This window comes from Antechinus flavipes, chromosome 1, assembly GCF_016432865.1.
Source record: "Antechinus flavipes isolate AdamAnt ecotype Samford, QLD, Australia chromosome 1, AdamAnt_v2, whole genome shotgun sequence".
NCBI lineage: Eukaryota > Metazoa > Chordata > Mammalia > Dasyuromorphia > Dasyuridae > Antechinus > Antechinus flavipes.
Genome location: NC_067398.1, coordinates 472,539,914 through 472,558,114, shown reverse-complemented (window position 1 = coordinate 472,558,114; position 18,201 = coordinate 472,539,914). Strand labels below are relative to the sequence as shown.

The 18,201-nt window shown below is 32.4% G+C and overlaps 1 protein-coding gene across 1 annotated transcript in view; it reads right to left on the bottom strand.

Moving 5' to 3' along the window:
* The window catches only part of ST18 (ST18 C2H2C-type zinc finger transcription factor), a 140,852-nt gene extending 123,280 nt beyond the window's left edge, over positions 1-17,572 (bottom strand). Inside the window, exons 1-2 of the mRNA XM_051970209.1 lie at positions 17,518-17,572; positions 7,646-7,752 (exon numbers count right to left, since the gene is read on the bottom strand). The gene's annotated coding sequence lies outside the window, so the exon portion shown is untranslated. The remainder of the gene's footprint in view (positions 1-7,645; positions 7,753-17,517) is intronic.
* Between the last annotated feature and the right edge of the window lie 629 nt (positions 17,573-18,201).

Here is an 18,201-nt window from a genome sequence, read left to right as displayed (position 1 = left end):
GGTAAATTCTATTCTGTTGTCCACAAGTGTTTATTGATGATTCAAGCAATTCTGTGAGAAAAATTCAGTTATTATCTGAATCACAATGGTTCTCATGACCATAGAAATCTAAAAAAAATTTTTTCGAAGACTTTTCTGTATTTTACCAGATATTGTATACTTGATCCTTCTTAGCTCTTTCTGAAACATTCTATTATTTCAAAGAAAAAAATACTATCATATCAAACATAACAAGAAGAGCAAATTACCACATAGAATTCTACTAGAAAACTGGGAAATGATTGTTTAGTTAACCATAACGCTGACTTTTGAATGAGATGAAATATGACAATGTAAAGTTTAAAAGAAAAAAAACTTCTTCATAAGAGACTTCAAAACATGCCCAAGTACAATGCAAATATTATTCAAATAATTATTTTTGCATGTAGATTGGAGGAAGAAAGATATCTATCTTGCTGACCAGTGTCTTCCACGCTACAAATACACTTCAATGTTTTATTAAGTGAAGTCATAGCTATATTTTAGCAGATGAAATTCTTAAACATGAGTTAGTTTTTTTTGTGTCTGAAAACCAGAGGCAGAAGGTTCACTTCAGTTGTTCCCATCCTTAAATACTGAGAATAGGCTGTATGCAATGTGACTGCAATGGTAATGGGAAACGTGTCTCTGTTCTCTGATGCTGAGTTGTGATTGAAGGCACTGACCTGCCATAGACTTATAATAGGGGAGCAGGTGTGGCAATGATGGACTTTAATTTCCTTTAATAAACCTTTTATGTGCCACACTTTTACTGCCATTCTACGCTCTCCAAGGTCCTGCACATAATAGGTTCATTACTTTTGATTACTATAGTCTATTGAGACAAACAACTCCAGAACACACTATATATTATGTTCAGTTAAACCAATATAGACTATTTATCCATTGTGCATTATTTCACCTGCAACTCTACAGACAAAATTAACAACAGCTCTTATAAGCTAAAACTATTAAAACCACTGGTACTCTTTTGTCATCATTTCATAATAAATACCACACCAATCATAGTGCTGGTTTTAAAATTATGAAACAAAAAGTGTTCACGGCTCTCACTAAGCAGCAGTTACTTTAATCCAAATAACAGGGTTCATTGTATTGAATATTTTTTAAAAATCCAGCAAGGAGAGAACAACAATAAAAGCAACATAGGTAATTTTTTTTCTTATCAATTTCCCTCTTTGAAAACCACATAAATTTATGACAGATGTTGAAACAGCCTAGGATTAAAAAGACTAGGCTTACTAAGGATAGGAAGCATTGCATTGAAATCATCCTCCTCCCATGAGTATCTCTGTTGCATATAAAGTGGTTCAAATCATGTAACTCCCCCACCCCCCATGTACTAAATGAATAACTAGATTAAGAGCGATCTGGATCATATGAGAGTTAAAATGGAGAGGACCATGAAATATTTTGGAGAAAACTGTTCCCGTGGGGCAAAATCAACACAACATGAGCCTAATACTATATAGCCACACAGGTGCTATTAACTCTCCAAAAGCAGTCTCTAAGAAATAAGCGAAGATTAAATCAATGAGTTCTTTTCCAAAATTGAAGCATAGGGTATAAAGAGGGCTGATACATACAAATAAATGTTACCTAAATACATTTAAATGTAATCTTTCAATAGTTTTAATCTAATTTTTTTTTTAAGTTTAGCTATCAAGACGCCAGACTATTCTGCCATCATCCCATGCAGCGACCTTCCTATTAAAGTCAATGGAAGTAATGCATAAATATTCATGGCTTTCCATTTGTATTGTGCACAGAATACTGGTTTCATAATTGTATTTTGGTGAGCCATTGTCCTCTAGGTGTTGAATATATATTCAAATAAAAATAAAAACTCATTCATGAAATTAAAACCTTTTATATTTAACTGAGGTAGAGTTTACAGAAAAGAGATCAAACTAGTTTGAGTTCACAAAATATGATGTATTAATTGGACCTTACCTCTTTCTATCACTCTATAAAAACAAGAAAACTGGTAATTCTAGTTTCCAACTGTCATGCAGCTTGTTGATAAATAGAAATATTCAAAATATGTTGCATGGTACCTTTTGATAACTACAATCTGAGTTTATCTCTTTTCAAGATATCAGTTTAAAAAAAAAACCAACCTTGGGTATCTGAGAAATCAGCAAATAGAAATGAAAATTCCTGAAAATTCTTTATCTCTTTCTCATGGACTTTCCTGTTTTCCCATTGGGAGAATTGTGGATCTCATTTTGAAAAAAAAAATAAGAGAATAAAACATCTTATAAATGTTCACTGAAGTAGAAATTACTTCATTAGAGTAGGCATATTAATGTTACAAACAGTTAAACATCGGTGAAAGTCTTTCTTATACATTCTTGCAGATTACAAAAAAGTATTCAATTATTACATGACACAGAAACCCTACATAATATAGCAAAAAGAATATGAAGAAATATTTTATATTTTATTGTTCCCATTTTAAACCTTGATTATTGATAATATAATAAATTTAGTAAAAAACTGATCAACTCATTTCTTTATTCAAAATAGTGGCTTAACATAATCCACTTTACATAAAACTCTTCTCTAATATTAAAGTTTTTCATGTACTTCATACCCTGGTTTGAATATATAGCTAGTTAAGATTAGTTAGTCCTCTGTATTATCATTGGCATAAATTGAATCATTCTAGCTTTGTTAAAATATATTTACTGGAATCCATTTTTTCATGTGGATATAAAAATTACAAAAAAAATCTTAATTTTTAGGATTTCTTTTTATTAGAAATTATGACTTCACTGAGAGATGAATTTTAAAATAGGAGAATGTATTCCATTGTCCATATCACTGCAGAAAAGCTGTTTTGTATTCATGTCTGTCTGGTTCACCTTGAGGATTTCTCTAAATACATATCTTTGACTCCTGCCCTGACCTAAGGTTTTCTCTGGAAATATTAGAATTTGCCTCAGGTCTCCTAATGGAACCTTAGCTCTCAAGCAAACGTGCAGGCCAACAAAACATTGACTACAGGACAGATTTTATTTAACCTGACAAAAAACACATAGGACTTACACGAACTCATAAAGACTCAAGGAAACTCCCTTTCACTATTCAGTGGACTTCTTGCTTCCCCAAGGATCTATATTTAATCTATTACCAAGATTTTCTTCTCCCTCACCCTGATCCACACACACACACACACACACACACACACACACACACACACACTAAATAGAAAGAACTTAAGAACTTAAGGGTGCCAGGAGGTCCAGCAACCTCCTCTTCTAGTGAGACTATATTACTCCAGGGGCCTATACAGCCATCTGGACTGTACATAGAATATCCTGGGTGATACTTTCATGTAAGAGGTAAGACTTTAGGGAGGATAAGTAATCAAGTAATCTCACAGCCTACATGACTCATAATCCTAGAACAGTAAAAAGTCCGTGTTATTCCTCCACATTTTCTCCTTTTAATGCTGGTTCTTCCACATTTCATTTTTGTTTGTTGATAGCTCTTTCTTTTCTGGAAGGCAATCTGTACATATATGCTGGATCTCATCCAGGTCTCAGGTCTCAGTGTATGTCTGTTTCAGACTCTATATCAGTCTGTGTGTCTGAATTGTTCTGCATCTCCATATGACACAAGTTCTTTGATGTATATGGCTCTTTGGTGAGGCTATATGATTCCGCGTGGTTATAAAAGGAACTTCATTTATATCTTTATATATCTCCACTCTCTTTGTCTACCCACTTTAAAAGTCAAATCCTAGGATAGAACTCAGATATTTGAACTAGTCAATGTTAGAGAAAAGGTCTCATCAGTGGAGCAATGAAGACTTAGGACATTGGGAATTTATACCTTATCTAGACAGGGAATCACCAGATCTATTTTACCTCTTCCATGAACCTGAACAAAAATGTTACTTTTTTTTTTTTTTAAAGTAAAGTAGTTCTTGTTTGAACCTATTGGTATATTACTACAATAGATTTATTCTAAAATACATGTATCCAAGGAAAGGTATAAATGAAAGATGGGAAAAAAGATCAGAAACAAAGGAGATAACAAAAATGAATGAAAAATATAATAAAGTTATATTTATAACTTCATTTATAATATAACTTTATTTTTATAATAAAAGGAGGGAAATCGTTAAAAAAAAAGTAGAGTAGTAAGGATAGAAAAAAATGATATCGCCATTTAGTGCTTAAAAAAAATAAGCAAATTACTAAAGCTTTTTGTGTCTCAGTTTCCTCATTTGGAAAAGGAGAGATGTGAATGGAAGCCCTAAAAAGTCTCTACCTTAAACTAGGTCAGGAAGAAAAGATATGTTTTAAATTTAATGATTATATCATATATTTAAGGAGGGAGTATGGAAACTTAATATCTATATCTATAAATATAACTCAATATTAATTGAAGTTTAAAGCTTATTAAAATATTTAAATATATCTATAATGAAAAGTTTAAAAATATTTAAATCAGTCAGTCACTATATGTGAGACACTATGACTGGCCTAGGAAGTATGCTTAAAGTGAGAAAATAATTTGAATCTATACATAAATACATATACACATATATACATACAATTTTAAAGCCCAAATCATCTAGGAATTCATATACCTGAAAGTCTGAAATCATTTTTCCCTTGTGCATATCATCGTGAAGTGATAACCTTCACTTATCAAAAGTGAAGGAAACTAGATAAAACAATTAGAAAGAGTCCCCCTGTTTTATCTATATTAATTTGCTTCCCATTCACTAATGATAATTCACTTCCAAAATTAATTGTCATTAGTGAAAGAAAAATTTGACTTTTCGTTTGTCTTTTAATCATTAAATACTTTACAAAACATATTGACTACAAATTGCTTAAAGTTACTCACTTTTCACCATAATACCAAGTATTCACTTAGTGTGTTTGAAGTAGTCACTATTATACCAAGAAATTCTTTAAAATTAAGTATATGTGCATATATTTGCATATAAACACATATGTGTGTATTCATGTATACACACAATATCTATCTCCATGTGTGTGAAGTAGTACATTTGGCCCTGGGAACACAAAGTTATAAAGAAAAGTCCCCATCCAAAAGGAGACTACCTTCTAGATCAAGGCTTCTTAAATTTTTTCACTTAGTGACTCCTTTTCATCTGAAAAGTTTTTAATGTGACCTCAGGTATATAGGTATATAAAATAGTTATACAAATCAAACATTTACTAATAATAAATCATGATTTTGTGACTCTCACTCACATTCAGTTCCGAGATCCCATATGGGCTCACAAACCTGAATTTAAGAAGAGTTCTAGATAATACATTAAAATGCATACTTGTATGATAAGCTTTTATAGTCACATGATTTTGAGAGGTACTTTGTGAAAGTCATATACATTTATCTATAATTTATATCTATAGTTAAACCAAATGTTATCCAGCAAATGTATGAATAATCATTTTACAAATATTTCCTATGTGTGGATGTTATATATGATTAACTTAAGTTTTGTCTAATAAATATATGTATATATACACAATAATATTCATTTAAAAGTTCTTCACACATATTTAATTTGAATAACTTTTCTTCAAAAAATGTGATGATAAATCACCCAGGTAATACCTTTAATGACAAAATAGTTCGTATCATTTCTTATCATTCTTTGTGAGTTATTATTTTCAATCAGGAGAATTCATGGTAAGCATAGGAATAATGCCTGTTATCACTGGATAGAAAGGATCATATGCATTCCTTTCCATGAGGAGCCCTTTTGTCCTTGGTACATATTTCGTTTTTTAATGCCAAAATTTTGCAAAAATGACAAAGAGAAACACTGAAAGTTGGAAAAGGCTAAAGCCTAGAAAATGAAACAGCCAGGTGATGCCAATACCTTGGCATTAAGTTTGGCTAGATTGAAGAACAAAGCAGCCACTACTGATTCTCTTGCTTTTGATAATTTGGGCATGATTTTATTTTAAACATTGGTTCTGGATAAGAAAAAAAAATCCCTTTACACAAGAAGAACAGCATGAAGATAAGTTCTGATTCCAAGTCATAAATAACAAAGAAAAATATAGATTTGGAGTATTGCAACAAATTGTAACAAAAATGTTTTTCAGGAATATGGTGATTAAATATATCTTCAGTTTTTATTTTCACCTTATTGATTTCTGTTTTCCTTTCTTTTCTATACATTTATTAATAGCTCCAGAAAAATGATAACATTTTAGCAAGGTGGTGATGCAAAATGTTATTGAGGGTAGAGAGGGATTTAAATATCTCCTTAAACTTACTATGAAAAGCATAATTTTAAAATTATTATTTATCAAGGTATTTATAGCCTTCTGAACTTTGGTTCATTTTCTCTTCTTTATTCTCTTCCTTGTAGTACTGTCTGTTCTTTATAGTTCACAAGAAAGTTGAAAGCCCTGGATGTGATTACCCTCAATGCATGTCACCTCCACTTCTTTATTCCTTTTTGTCTCTCTAATATAAATGTTAAATCTAAAGTAAAAAGTAAATTCTATTTGAGATCTCATAAATATAATCCATCTCTGATAGAACTGTTCCTGAAGATCAAGTATTACATATGCTTTATAACGAGTAAGATGTTCTTCAGAGGGGATTTACTACAGTCACTTGAAAATATATTCGCAATGAAAGAAACCTTAGAACAGAGAGAAGTCTGGATAGCTTTGTAATGAGGATGATTTATTGTGAGTCTCATTTCTGATCTGAGTTGTCGCTGCTGTTGTATACCTCATCCATGCAACTTTGCACAACTGGCAAGGCTGAATATAGACTAAAGCCATATGTTTATGTCCTTTTGCCAAACGACTACAGCAAATAGTTCCATTATTCCCTTAGGTAACTAACATGTGCCAAGGATTTCTATTAGTCTGCTTTACCAAGGCATTAGAGGGCAGAATCATAGCATTATGAAACTAAGGAGTAACTGGCAGCCTTTTGCTATAAGAATTCACCAGTATCTATTTCTTTGCATAATTTTCCACTTCAAAAAGCAACTCACTATAAATACTATTTAAAGTGTTCCCTTTTATTTCATAAAGATATTTTCTGAGCTATACCTATTACAAAATATGTTTAGAATTTAAAAAATACTTCCTTAACAAACATGGGAGTACTTTATATTGAGTTTTTTAAACTAGAAAATGTGCTTCTCAGTCTTTTGTAAATTGTCCATGATAATAATCAACAAAAGTCATAATAACTATGCCTTTTTTTTAACTTTAAACAATTACCAAATTTGATATAGTATTTGATAGAACTAATTTCCCTAAACTTGTTGACTAAAACTCAAATAAAAGTACTGTTTTGATGAAAGCTTAAGGGTAAACATTTGTGAAAAAACAACATGAATCAATATGTAGAAGTGTAGATCCAGGGAATGTATTCATTTCATATTTTAAAATATATATTCATTTCATTATACTGTTAACAACTACCAAATTTCTAAATTCAACACAGCAAACTATTTCTCACAAAGCAAGTCAAAAGAAACAGTTAACATTATAAACAAAAATGCTTCTAGAAAGATTTCTATTAAATTTGATTTCTGTGAGATCTATTTTCTAATAAAAAGAAACATTTTCTCCCTCACCTTTTTCTGTTCACAGGTGCAATGGTATGCCAATTTTGAATGCGTCGGTCCTTCAGAGTGACTAAGATTGCTTGTCTGCTTTAGTGAGAAATCCTGACATGCATTCTCTTAAGATAAAAAAAGGAAAATAAAGAAATGTATCTATCAATATCTATCAGGTAAAGCAAGTAAAAGTGCAACAGTCCTAATAAACACTGGTAAACTAGTTCAATAATATTCTTATCTCCAGAGTTTTACTAATAGTCTATTTAGAATAAAAGTTTTAGTGTTTCAGATATCACTTATTCATCTTAATATAAAACAAATCTATTTCTTCATTTTCTGTAAAGGTATAGTATGTTTGTCTTTTGGTGAACAAATCTGGTTAATAGGAAGGATAATTTTACCTTAACGTCTTAACTTTAGAACTAATAAGTTTTTACAAAGATCCAGATGTACTCAAAAGTAAAATAATAATAAAGACACTGAAGTTTTTAAAACTAATACTTGAATGTGTTCTCTAAAGAAATAATTTAGCTTTTGTTTATTTTACATTCAGTCATAATACATCTAACATATCGTTTCTATTTTTGCCCAAGGGATTGAGAATGGAATCAGCTTTCAGTCCATTTGGCACTTGAGAGAAAACTCTGAAATTCAGTGTCTTGTACTCATCAAACTGGAAAAAGATCTTTTTACCCACATATATGTATGCATTACATATTCTTCTTATTAAAGTGAGATTGGGGGAATAGAATTTTCAAGGGATTTAGGGAGTGAGATGGATTAAGATATTTTTAAGTGTGAGTGATGATATTTTGTTTGTCCATCAACTTACTTTAATGATTGGACCTCCTATTACCCCTTCTTTTCCAGGGCCTTTGCAGACTATCACTTTCTAACTCATTTTCAGTAATTCTACTTCCTTGGAGAAGAGGAGATATGTAACTCTCTCAAGTCGGAGGACATATCATTGATTTTGAGGTAAGAATGAAAAAGTAGCATTAAAACTTGAAAATTCCCAGCTCATTTTTTACTGCTATTGGAAAAGAAATATGCTTACCCTAGAATTATCTTTTTCTGAATATTTTACTTCTCCCTCAGTTCTAGAAAGAGTTTTGAAGATTTCCACCTGCTTTTTCCTCTTTGTTTCCCACACACTAATCTAAAACAAAGATCCTGGAAAAATGGTCACACTGGTGAATAAAGCTCTTTTCTAAATTCTGAAAGTAACGGCTTTTTGTCTAATACCCTATCGTGTTATGTATTTATTAGCAATACATTTTCCATTTATTTTCTCAAAGATTGCCAATAAAGAATGGAATCACATAAGGGAGTAGCTGTAAACCCTCTGAGTTCCCTAATGTCAAACTCATTAGCATCCGAATAAGCACACAGCAGCACATCATCTGCACAATTGCAATTTTTTACTACTTTTAATAGCGTTTCTCAAAGGGCTCATTTTCAACTTTCTTCAGTGGTTAGTTGGTTCTCAGGGGAAAAGTAGCTTCCTGACGCTCACAGCTTCCACTCAACAACCAGGCCGTTTGCCGTCAGATGCTTCAGCCCTCTGCCCTAACCCCATCTGCTGTCTCTCTTGTCCCCTGGGATTGAGAGTTAAGACAGCACAGCTGAGATCCACTTGGAAGAGTGCAAAGAGAGCAGAGTCAAAAACATAACTTTTAGAAATCTGCTTTTCCATAATAAGTGTTCATGAAGAATCTAGGTACAACACAGGTGAAGAGAATGCATGTATGCCAGAGGATTCTGTTTTTTGAAAGATGTGTATATGTCCTACCTCAAATACAAAAATGCAATTGGGGATTCAGATGTGCATACTAGCGACATTGCAATGTGTATTTGATGTGCTATTACACTAAGGCTGTACATTTTTAGCTCATTCTATTTCAAATATAACACTTGGAGAATTAATTTCATCTCAAAGCACTTTGCACTACTTAGCATCTTAAAATGTCATTAAAAAAGTAATTATTGTTGCAATTATTCAAGGCTAGGTAACTTGGACAAGTTCATAAAAAGTTAGTGGGAAAACTAAATCCATGCCTTTCCTACCTGGATGAACAAACAGGTCTGTATTTGAGCTAGCAAATAGTAGCTTAGATCTCTTACCCAGTTAGAAAGGAGTGATAACTCAAAAGTCTATAACTTAGCAGGTTACATTTCTTAAATGTATTCTATAAGTATTAAATGACATTTACAAGGAAAACAGACTCATTACTAAACCCTATGTTTGTCTGCTTTACAACCTGCTAATAATGAGGACTTACTGCCTCTACAGCTGGTTCATGGGTGAATGGCAGCCACTCCTGAAAAAGATGTGGTTGTTCTTAAAATCTGCGACACAATGGAATGCATCTGTCATGTTATAAAGAGTCTGTCAAATTATATTGTGTCATGCAGAGCGACACACCCTAATGTAATGTGATATATGTGCCAAATGTATCCCCAAACTGGGACCACAGTTTAAATGGAGGTATCTCATGTGATAGATTTTAAATTACTTATGTTGTAGACAGGTTTCATATCATAAGCATTTAAACCACATTCAAAGTAGAGAGGATATTATTTCATAGTTAATGTTCACAGTGCAATTGTAAGTAAGGAATGTAGGTAGAAGACACAGGAGGAGCAGCATGGTAAGGGGGAAAAGGGATGAATTTAGAGTCAAAAGATCTTTGTTCAAATCCTGGTTCTTATATTTACTGTATGATTTTGGGTCCTTAATATCTCTGGTCCTCAGGCCCTGATCAATAATATCAGGAGTATTTGACTAAATGGATTCTAGTTCTCTTATCTATGACCCATGTCCTTCATTTGCATTGGCCAAATGACCTTTGAAGTCTCTTTCAACTGTATTGATTATATGATTTTGCAGGCATATATGCCAATATATTCAGGCTTTCCTAGTTTAGATAGGACGGGAAAGATTAATAGGAGAATTGATAAAGTTCCAGAACTTTGAATAAGCCCCCAAAAGTTCATTTTCCCTAATTTCTGTATGATTATATGGTATCTTTATCTTTTGGGATCAAATTCCTCTAAGGGTTACAAAACCATTCTAACTATAAAACCAACAAGTATATATATTAAGTCAACATCAATGAAGAAATTATTTGTGTAAATTAAATAATTTATTTAATTCATTTCTCTTCATTCAGGAATTGTTAATAAAATAGATTGTGAGTAAAAGGAATGCATTTATAATCATTTATTTTATGTTTTCCATCTGTAGGATAATATGGTTATATCATCATTTATAGAAGGGAGACTTTTCTCTTTGATTTTAAACAAACTAATCATTTAAGTCTGAGGCCATTCAAATTTTGGTTAAGTTAATCAGCTGACTGAATGAACTATTTTATTTCTTTAACTTGATCTGATTCTAAAATTTTGCTACTGCTTCACAAAAATTGTGTCAAATGAAATCTTTTTCACTGATTCCTACAAGGACCATACAATGAGATAGATGACAGGTTTCCATGTCATAGAAATTCCTTTCTTTAAATATGAAGGTTAAAACTTATCAGAGAATATATATGTATAACAGTTACTTTCAAAATATGTCTTTTTTTAAACTACTTTATATTAATTTGAACCACTTAGCTTATTTGGTTAGCTAGACCATAATATTAAAACCAAGCTTTGGGTGACATTCACTCTCAGGAAAACTGTTTCATATAACAAAACTTTACCCCTCATCACTGAACTTCAGCTAGTTTTGTTGATCATGGGGGACTGAGTGGCAAAGTGTGAATGGTTTAGTAATTACTTTGAGTAATTGAAAATGTATGACCTTATGGTGGGACAATAGCATAATTTGCTTTTATGGAAAGCCCATTTCATATTTAAAAATTATTAAACATTCAACAAAACCATTCTGACCTTCCCTCCCTTCCTCTCTTTTGCCTCCCTGACTTTGTCTCCCTTCTTTCCTTCTTCCTCTCTTTCTTCCTTTCTTCCTCCTTCCTTCCTTTCTTTCTCTATCCTTTCCTCCTCTTTCTCCTTTCCTCTCCTTTTCTTCCTTCCCTCCATTCTTTCCTTCCCTCCATTCTTTCCCTCCTCTCCCTTCTTTCCTTCCTTCCTTCTTTGCTTCCTTCCTTCCTTCCTTCCTTCCTTCCTTCCTTCCTTCCTTCCTTCCTTCCTTCCTTCCTTCCTCTTCCTTCCTTCCTTCCTTCCTTCCTTCCTTCCTTCCTTCCTTCCTTCCTTCCTTCCTTCCTTCCTTCCTTCCTTCCTTCCTTCCTTCCTCCTTCCTTCCTTCCTTCCTTCCTTCCTTCCTTCCTTCCTTCCTTCCTTCCTCCTTCCTTCCTTCCTTCTTCCTTCCTCCTTCCTTCCTTCCTTCCTTCCTTCCTTCCTCCTTCCTTCCTTCCTTCCTTCCTTCCTTCCTTCCTTCCTTCCTTCCTTCCTTTTTTCCTTTCTTTCTTCCTTCCTTCCTTTCTTCATTCTTTCTTCCTTCCTTCCCCTCCCTCCCTCCCTACTACCTTCTTTTCTTCCACTCCTCTCTCTCTCCCTCCTTCTTCTTTCTTCCTTCCTCTTCCTTCCTTCTTCTTCCTTCCTTCCATTTTCCCTTCCTTCCTTTCCTAGTTCCTTCCTTCTTTCCTTTCATTTCCTCCCTCCTTCCTTCTTTCCATCTTCTCTTCCCCCTCCCTTCCTTCTTCCTTTCCTCCTCCCTTTCTCACTTCCTCTCTTCTTATTTCCTTTCCCTTCTTATTTTCATTCCTTCATTCCTTCTTTCCTTCCTTATTTTCCCATTCTATTTTCCTGAATTATTAAGTGTAATTCAAGAAATACAAACAAAATGAGTTCCTTTATTAGGTACACTTTATCATTTTTCAAAGGAAAACAAAAATATTTGCAATGAATGGCCAAATTCATCAAATCCATACTTAAGCAATGGCCTGGTCACCTTTTCCTATTGTAACTGTATGTAATATTTCTAGGAATTTTGAGTACAAAAGGAGCAACAGGAAAACAAAGTAAAGCTCTCCTCCTGAAGCTTATATTCTTTGATTTTCATATCACTGAGGTCACACACATAACAAAATAACTTCAATTTTCCATTGTCATAGATAGAGAGTAATTGTGCCTCCGCTAGTAGGCATCATAATATCAGTATTTGTCCTTATACCTGTAAAAACACAACACTGGCCTTCTCCCCTTAAACTCTGAAGCAATTCTAATAACATGTGCAGGATCATATTTCTCCAAGCAGAAGGGTTTAACTTTCACCTGATTTAAGCAACAAAATATCCCTCAAAGAAGCCTAAGGCCTTTCTGTAATTAACATAACTGCATTTAGATGCTATTCATGACTGATAATTCCAACACCTTGTGCAAAAAAAAAAAAAGGTTGCATGCTGTAAACATTATAAACATATTCAAATAAGCTTAACACAATCTGCCATGCTTATTTCTGCCTAGATCATGGACCAGCGAAATGGTTAATGCAAATGGATTTATAATTTGCTTTGGGGGGCCAGTTTCTTCTCCTTATTTATTAGCCCAGCTGATGGGGCAGATTTGATGAGGCACTTCTGGAATAATTGAGTCATCACACAAAGAAGGCTGCTAGCATTCAGAGTGGTTTTATCAGCAGCAAGCAGGCCTGATTACTGACAATTACACTCTGATCCGGTGATGGAGGAGAAAGAGCCAACGAGTGGGAAATGTCCGTGTTTCTATCCAGGAATAATTTCTACATTCATTTTACATGCTAAGTGTTTCCTATCTCTGCATAATAAACTGTAAACAGGAATAGATGGCACAATGTCCCTTAATATTTCCTGGTAATGAAGACACAAATGTACAGTGAGTGCTGATAAATATAGATGAAACATAAGCTATTCTCCCAGTCTGTATTGTTACCTTTAAAACAAATGCATTTTTGTGGTAAAAGCATAATCATAGCTAATGCAAAAAAATGACAGAAGATTGAAGCTGTCCTTGTAACTACATAGAAACTTTGTAAAAGTCCTGTTAATCACTGAGGCTTTAAAGGCTCACGAGCTGAAGGTGATATACTGGAAAGTACATCATTTGGTTTCTCAACAGTCAACTGTGTAAGAACTCGTTTGGTTAGACACAGCAAAGGAGAGCAGCAACACTGACCTCCATTAACACTTCAGTGAGAGCACATCTCAATGCTAAACTGGAAAACAATGAAGCTGGCACTAGAAGACATCTTCACTATGATAGATTCCCATTTCTCTCCCATCAGGCCTTTAAAATGAGAATGTTTATAATGAATAATAAAGTTAGACCCAAGATTGCATGAGTTCTTATGTGTAGCAATCTATTATTGCTGTTAGTATGCTATTTTTTAAACAACTTAGATATGACATGGTTTATTAATAAAATGCTATAAGCAGATTCTATCTTATGTATGTGTTGTCTTAAAGCAGTTTCCTCTCAGACTCAAAACATGGTGGAAATGTCCAAAGAAAAGGACACCTCATTATGCTTCTTAACATGTTGGTGTAGATTTTATTTCTAAAAAACATGAACATCCTGTTATATCAAGAAGTTTTCATTTTTTAAGTCAGTCAGGTAAGAAATCCTATTATTTACTGAATCTTTCTTCTATTAAGCTCCTTCCTGGTTTCCAAAGAAATAAAAGTTATCTTCTCTTCTATGTTAACTATGGAAACTCTGTTTCATTAAACCAACCACTTAAATTCAAGGCTTGTGTTACAACTATTATGTTATTTCAAGTAAAATTACACCAAATGGCTTTACCATGTCAAGTTATTTTTAAGAAAGTTCAAAGCACTTGTTGATTTTTTAAAAGCTCAATCTTTTTTTTTATGCTACTTTGGAGTACTGAAGGAAAAGCATATGCATAATATCTTTGGATGGTCTTCATTTTTACCTGTATAAATCTAACTATCCTTCCCAGTATATAAGATATGCTATATATAATCTAATTCTATATAGGTGATACATGTGGATATAATTTTTATATACACACATATACATAAATAACATATGAATAGATGTATTTGCTCTTATTTTATAGATAATTAATTTCCTCTTCATGAGACATATTAACCATTAAAATAAAAGAAACATGGGCCATGATCAATAGGGTATTGAGAATTTAAAATGACTATTTTGAGCATAATATGAAATCTACCTCTATTTACCAAAAAAAATATGATAAAAAGAAACTCTACTGCTAAACAAAACAACATTGGGTTCCTGGCAGATCTGCCTTGGGTTCTTGTGGCACACCTAGCAACTAATTAATTACTAACTAATTCTCCCTTTCTCTTCTCTATTTCTCTCTCTCTCTTTCTCTGTCATTTTTATTCTTTATTTCTTTACTGTTTTAAAAAATAAATTTTACATCATTAGAAAGATTCTGAAAATAATGAGTCAAATTAGTAAATTAATTTGCTAATTAATAAATTGGCAAAAATTGAAATCTTATTTTAAAATACAAAATAATTATTTTCATTAGATAGTGAAGAAAATAATACTTCTCAATTGTCCATATGTCCAAGAAATCCAAATAAGACTACCAAAATGAATTTTAAAAATACTAAAATAAAATATGCCTTGCATATAGTTTATAATGTAATCAAGTCTTTATTGGCTTGATTTACAATAGAAGTCCATAATATTTTAAAGTGTCCTGAGAGTGAGATCATTCAAAGATCATCCAACAATTATTTCTAAAGGATTACTTTCTTATATATTTTATTTTTACCTATCTCTGTACCTCTTTTTTCCCCCCAAGGAAAGTATAAACCCCTTGATTTTTGGCACATAGTTATCACTTGATAAAAACTTGTTAAAATTTGATTGATTTGATAGAAATACCTTCCATAGTTATTCCCATTTTTTGTGAAATTGTTAAAATGGCTAATTTTGTTTATGTTCTAGATAAAGTTTACCTAGATTTGTCTTTGGACACTGTTTCTTATTGTATTCTTGTTGATAAGATGGGGCAATGAAGAGTAGGTGACAATACAGTTTAGTGGAATTCAGCAGTGATTGATTTACTAAACCCAAAGAATAGATTAATTAATGATTCATTGGAAGAAAGTCTCCAGTGGAGTGCCTTAAGGATCTGTATTTGACCTTGAACTGTTGAACATTTTTATTAATGACTTGGAGAAAGGCATAGATAGCATACTTAATACATTGGTGTATGATACAAAGCTCAGATAGACAGCTAGTTCACAGGAAAACAGCAAAGATCCAGAAATTGAGAGAATAAAACAATTTTGTGTTAGTGGAAAAGTACATTCCTTTAGTTAAAAGAGAGAACAATTATGAGGAAGGGGAACAGGGGTAGATTTTTTTTTCCTTTCATCTGATATTCCAAGTTCTAAACATTTATCTTTGATAATTATATCATTCTTTGATTAAGATATAGACCTTCTTCAACTTAAAAACCAGAGTAGATTCTGTTCACCTTCTAACATATTCCCTCCTTGCCCCTCCATAATTTCACTTCTTAAATATAAAGAAAAGTAAAAGTTTTAATATTTGGAGGAGTTAAAGTCAAAAGTAATATGTATCTCTTTTGCCTCCTAGACCTCTTATTTCAGGAACTACTGATGAGAAACTTTCTTTTATTGATGCAGGTTTTACCTTCCTTATAGTTTTAGAGGTTAGAGGTTTGGGGCACAAAGAACTGACTGACTTATTTAGTCACTCAACCACTATATATGTGAGAGACAGATTTGAACCTAAATATTCCTAACTCCATAAACAACTCTTAATTCACTTTGCCATGCAGCATCTCTAAAAAAGTATCATCTTATTTTTCAAATTTATTACAGAAAAAAATAGGATATGTATCTGTAGTTTAATTGTGAGTAAACTTTTAGTCATTTGAAGCTCATTTTAAGTATTTATAACTTGATAGAATATATTTTCTAGGTCATTTATAGCTTCCTTTTAAAATTAAAGAAATAGTAAGTTGATGTTTTCCCCAAACAATCACTTCTCCAATTGTCATTATCTGGAAGGTAGACTGGCATTTGATGTTTCATTTGATAAAATGATGTAGCATAAATTAAGAAACTGGATTTAGAGTGTATAATTTTATCTCAGGAAGAATAGTATTTTTTTGTCAGAATCCTGTGCTTTCCCCATCTACTTGAGTCAGTTTAAATATAGGTCAATAATAATTCAAATATAAAAGACATTTCATTTGCAAAATTTTTATGTGGAAAACTTTTTAGCTTTATGTGTGGAGAAGACTAAAATAAGTCAAAGATCTTCAAACTGATTATAGGTTATCTTAGCACTACATTAATATTTTTCAATATTATATTAGAAGTATCTCAGAAAAAAATTTCTTAGTCTTAAATTATTAAAAAACAAATCCAAAACCCTTTTTATTTACATTCCATAAGAGGGGTAGTAGACTTTCTCAAAGAAATCAATTTTATGTACACTATTTCAAAGTCTGACTCTTTTTATACAGCAAAATAACTATTTGAACATGTATACATTTATTGTATTTAACTTATACTTTAACATATTTAACATGTATTGGTCAACCTGCCATCTGGGGGAAGGAAGGAAAAAGTTGGAACAAAAGGATTTGTAACTGTCAATGCTGAAAAATTGCCTATGCATAAGAAATCAATTTTATTGGGTATAAAATTATACATCCAGTTTTTATCTCTATTCTTACTCCCTTTTTCCTCTCTACTCTTATTCCCATCTGGTTGTGGCAAGTTTTATGTTTTGTGGGTTTTTTTAAAGTCATTAATGTTATTTAAACACAATGCCTCAAAGATATTGTGCTCAAGTACATGGTTATGTGCTCAAAACCTTCACATTCTTAAGAAGAAAGGATAACTGGGGATTATATCCAAAGTTAGGATACTTTTTCCTTTTAAACAGACTTTACTTACCTTTCTTTGAACATAGGAGATTTGAACTTTTAAGTCTGCATTGCTGTGGATGAGAAACTTTGCCAAAGCAAAAAGGGAAAGAAAAGAAAAGAAAAAGTTAATCAAATAGTGATGATCAACAACTTATTTTCTGTACATGAAAAACACATGATTGATACACAGTTATTTCAAGGAATTTATACAACAGAGAGTAACATTGAGTTTGGGAAAGGTCCTATATTCAGGTATAATATATTCATAAAAAAGCCTTCCCATAGCAAGGAAAACAGGTGTGTACTGTTATTCAAATATGTCTTTTACATTGAAGTTTCTTTGTGCTGCAAGTATATTTGAGAACCTCTTTTTTTTGTGAACACACCTGAGAGTGAAAGTGAATTATCTATGACGGTTTTTTTTTTTTTAAAGAATCAGTGGTTTAACACTAATTTCTAATCAGATCTTACAGAAAGGAACAGCTCGCATGGCAGCTGTACTTTTCCCAGGGTTAATTACCTTTCACTGCTCTCTACTAATGAGTCAGCTGTTCCTGTCATCACACAGCTACACTGTGTTCATCTGTAGCTCGAGCTGTGGACAAACATAGTAGCTACAGTCCTGTTTATATACTGGTGAAAATTTTTTTTTAATTCCTTTCATTTCCACAAGAAAGAATATTTTCTGAGTATTCAGAAGTGAGTATGTCAG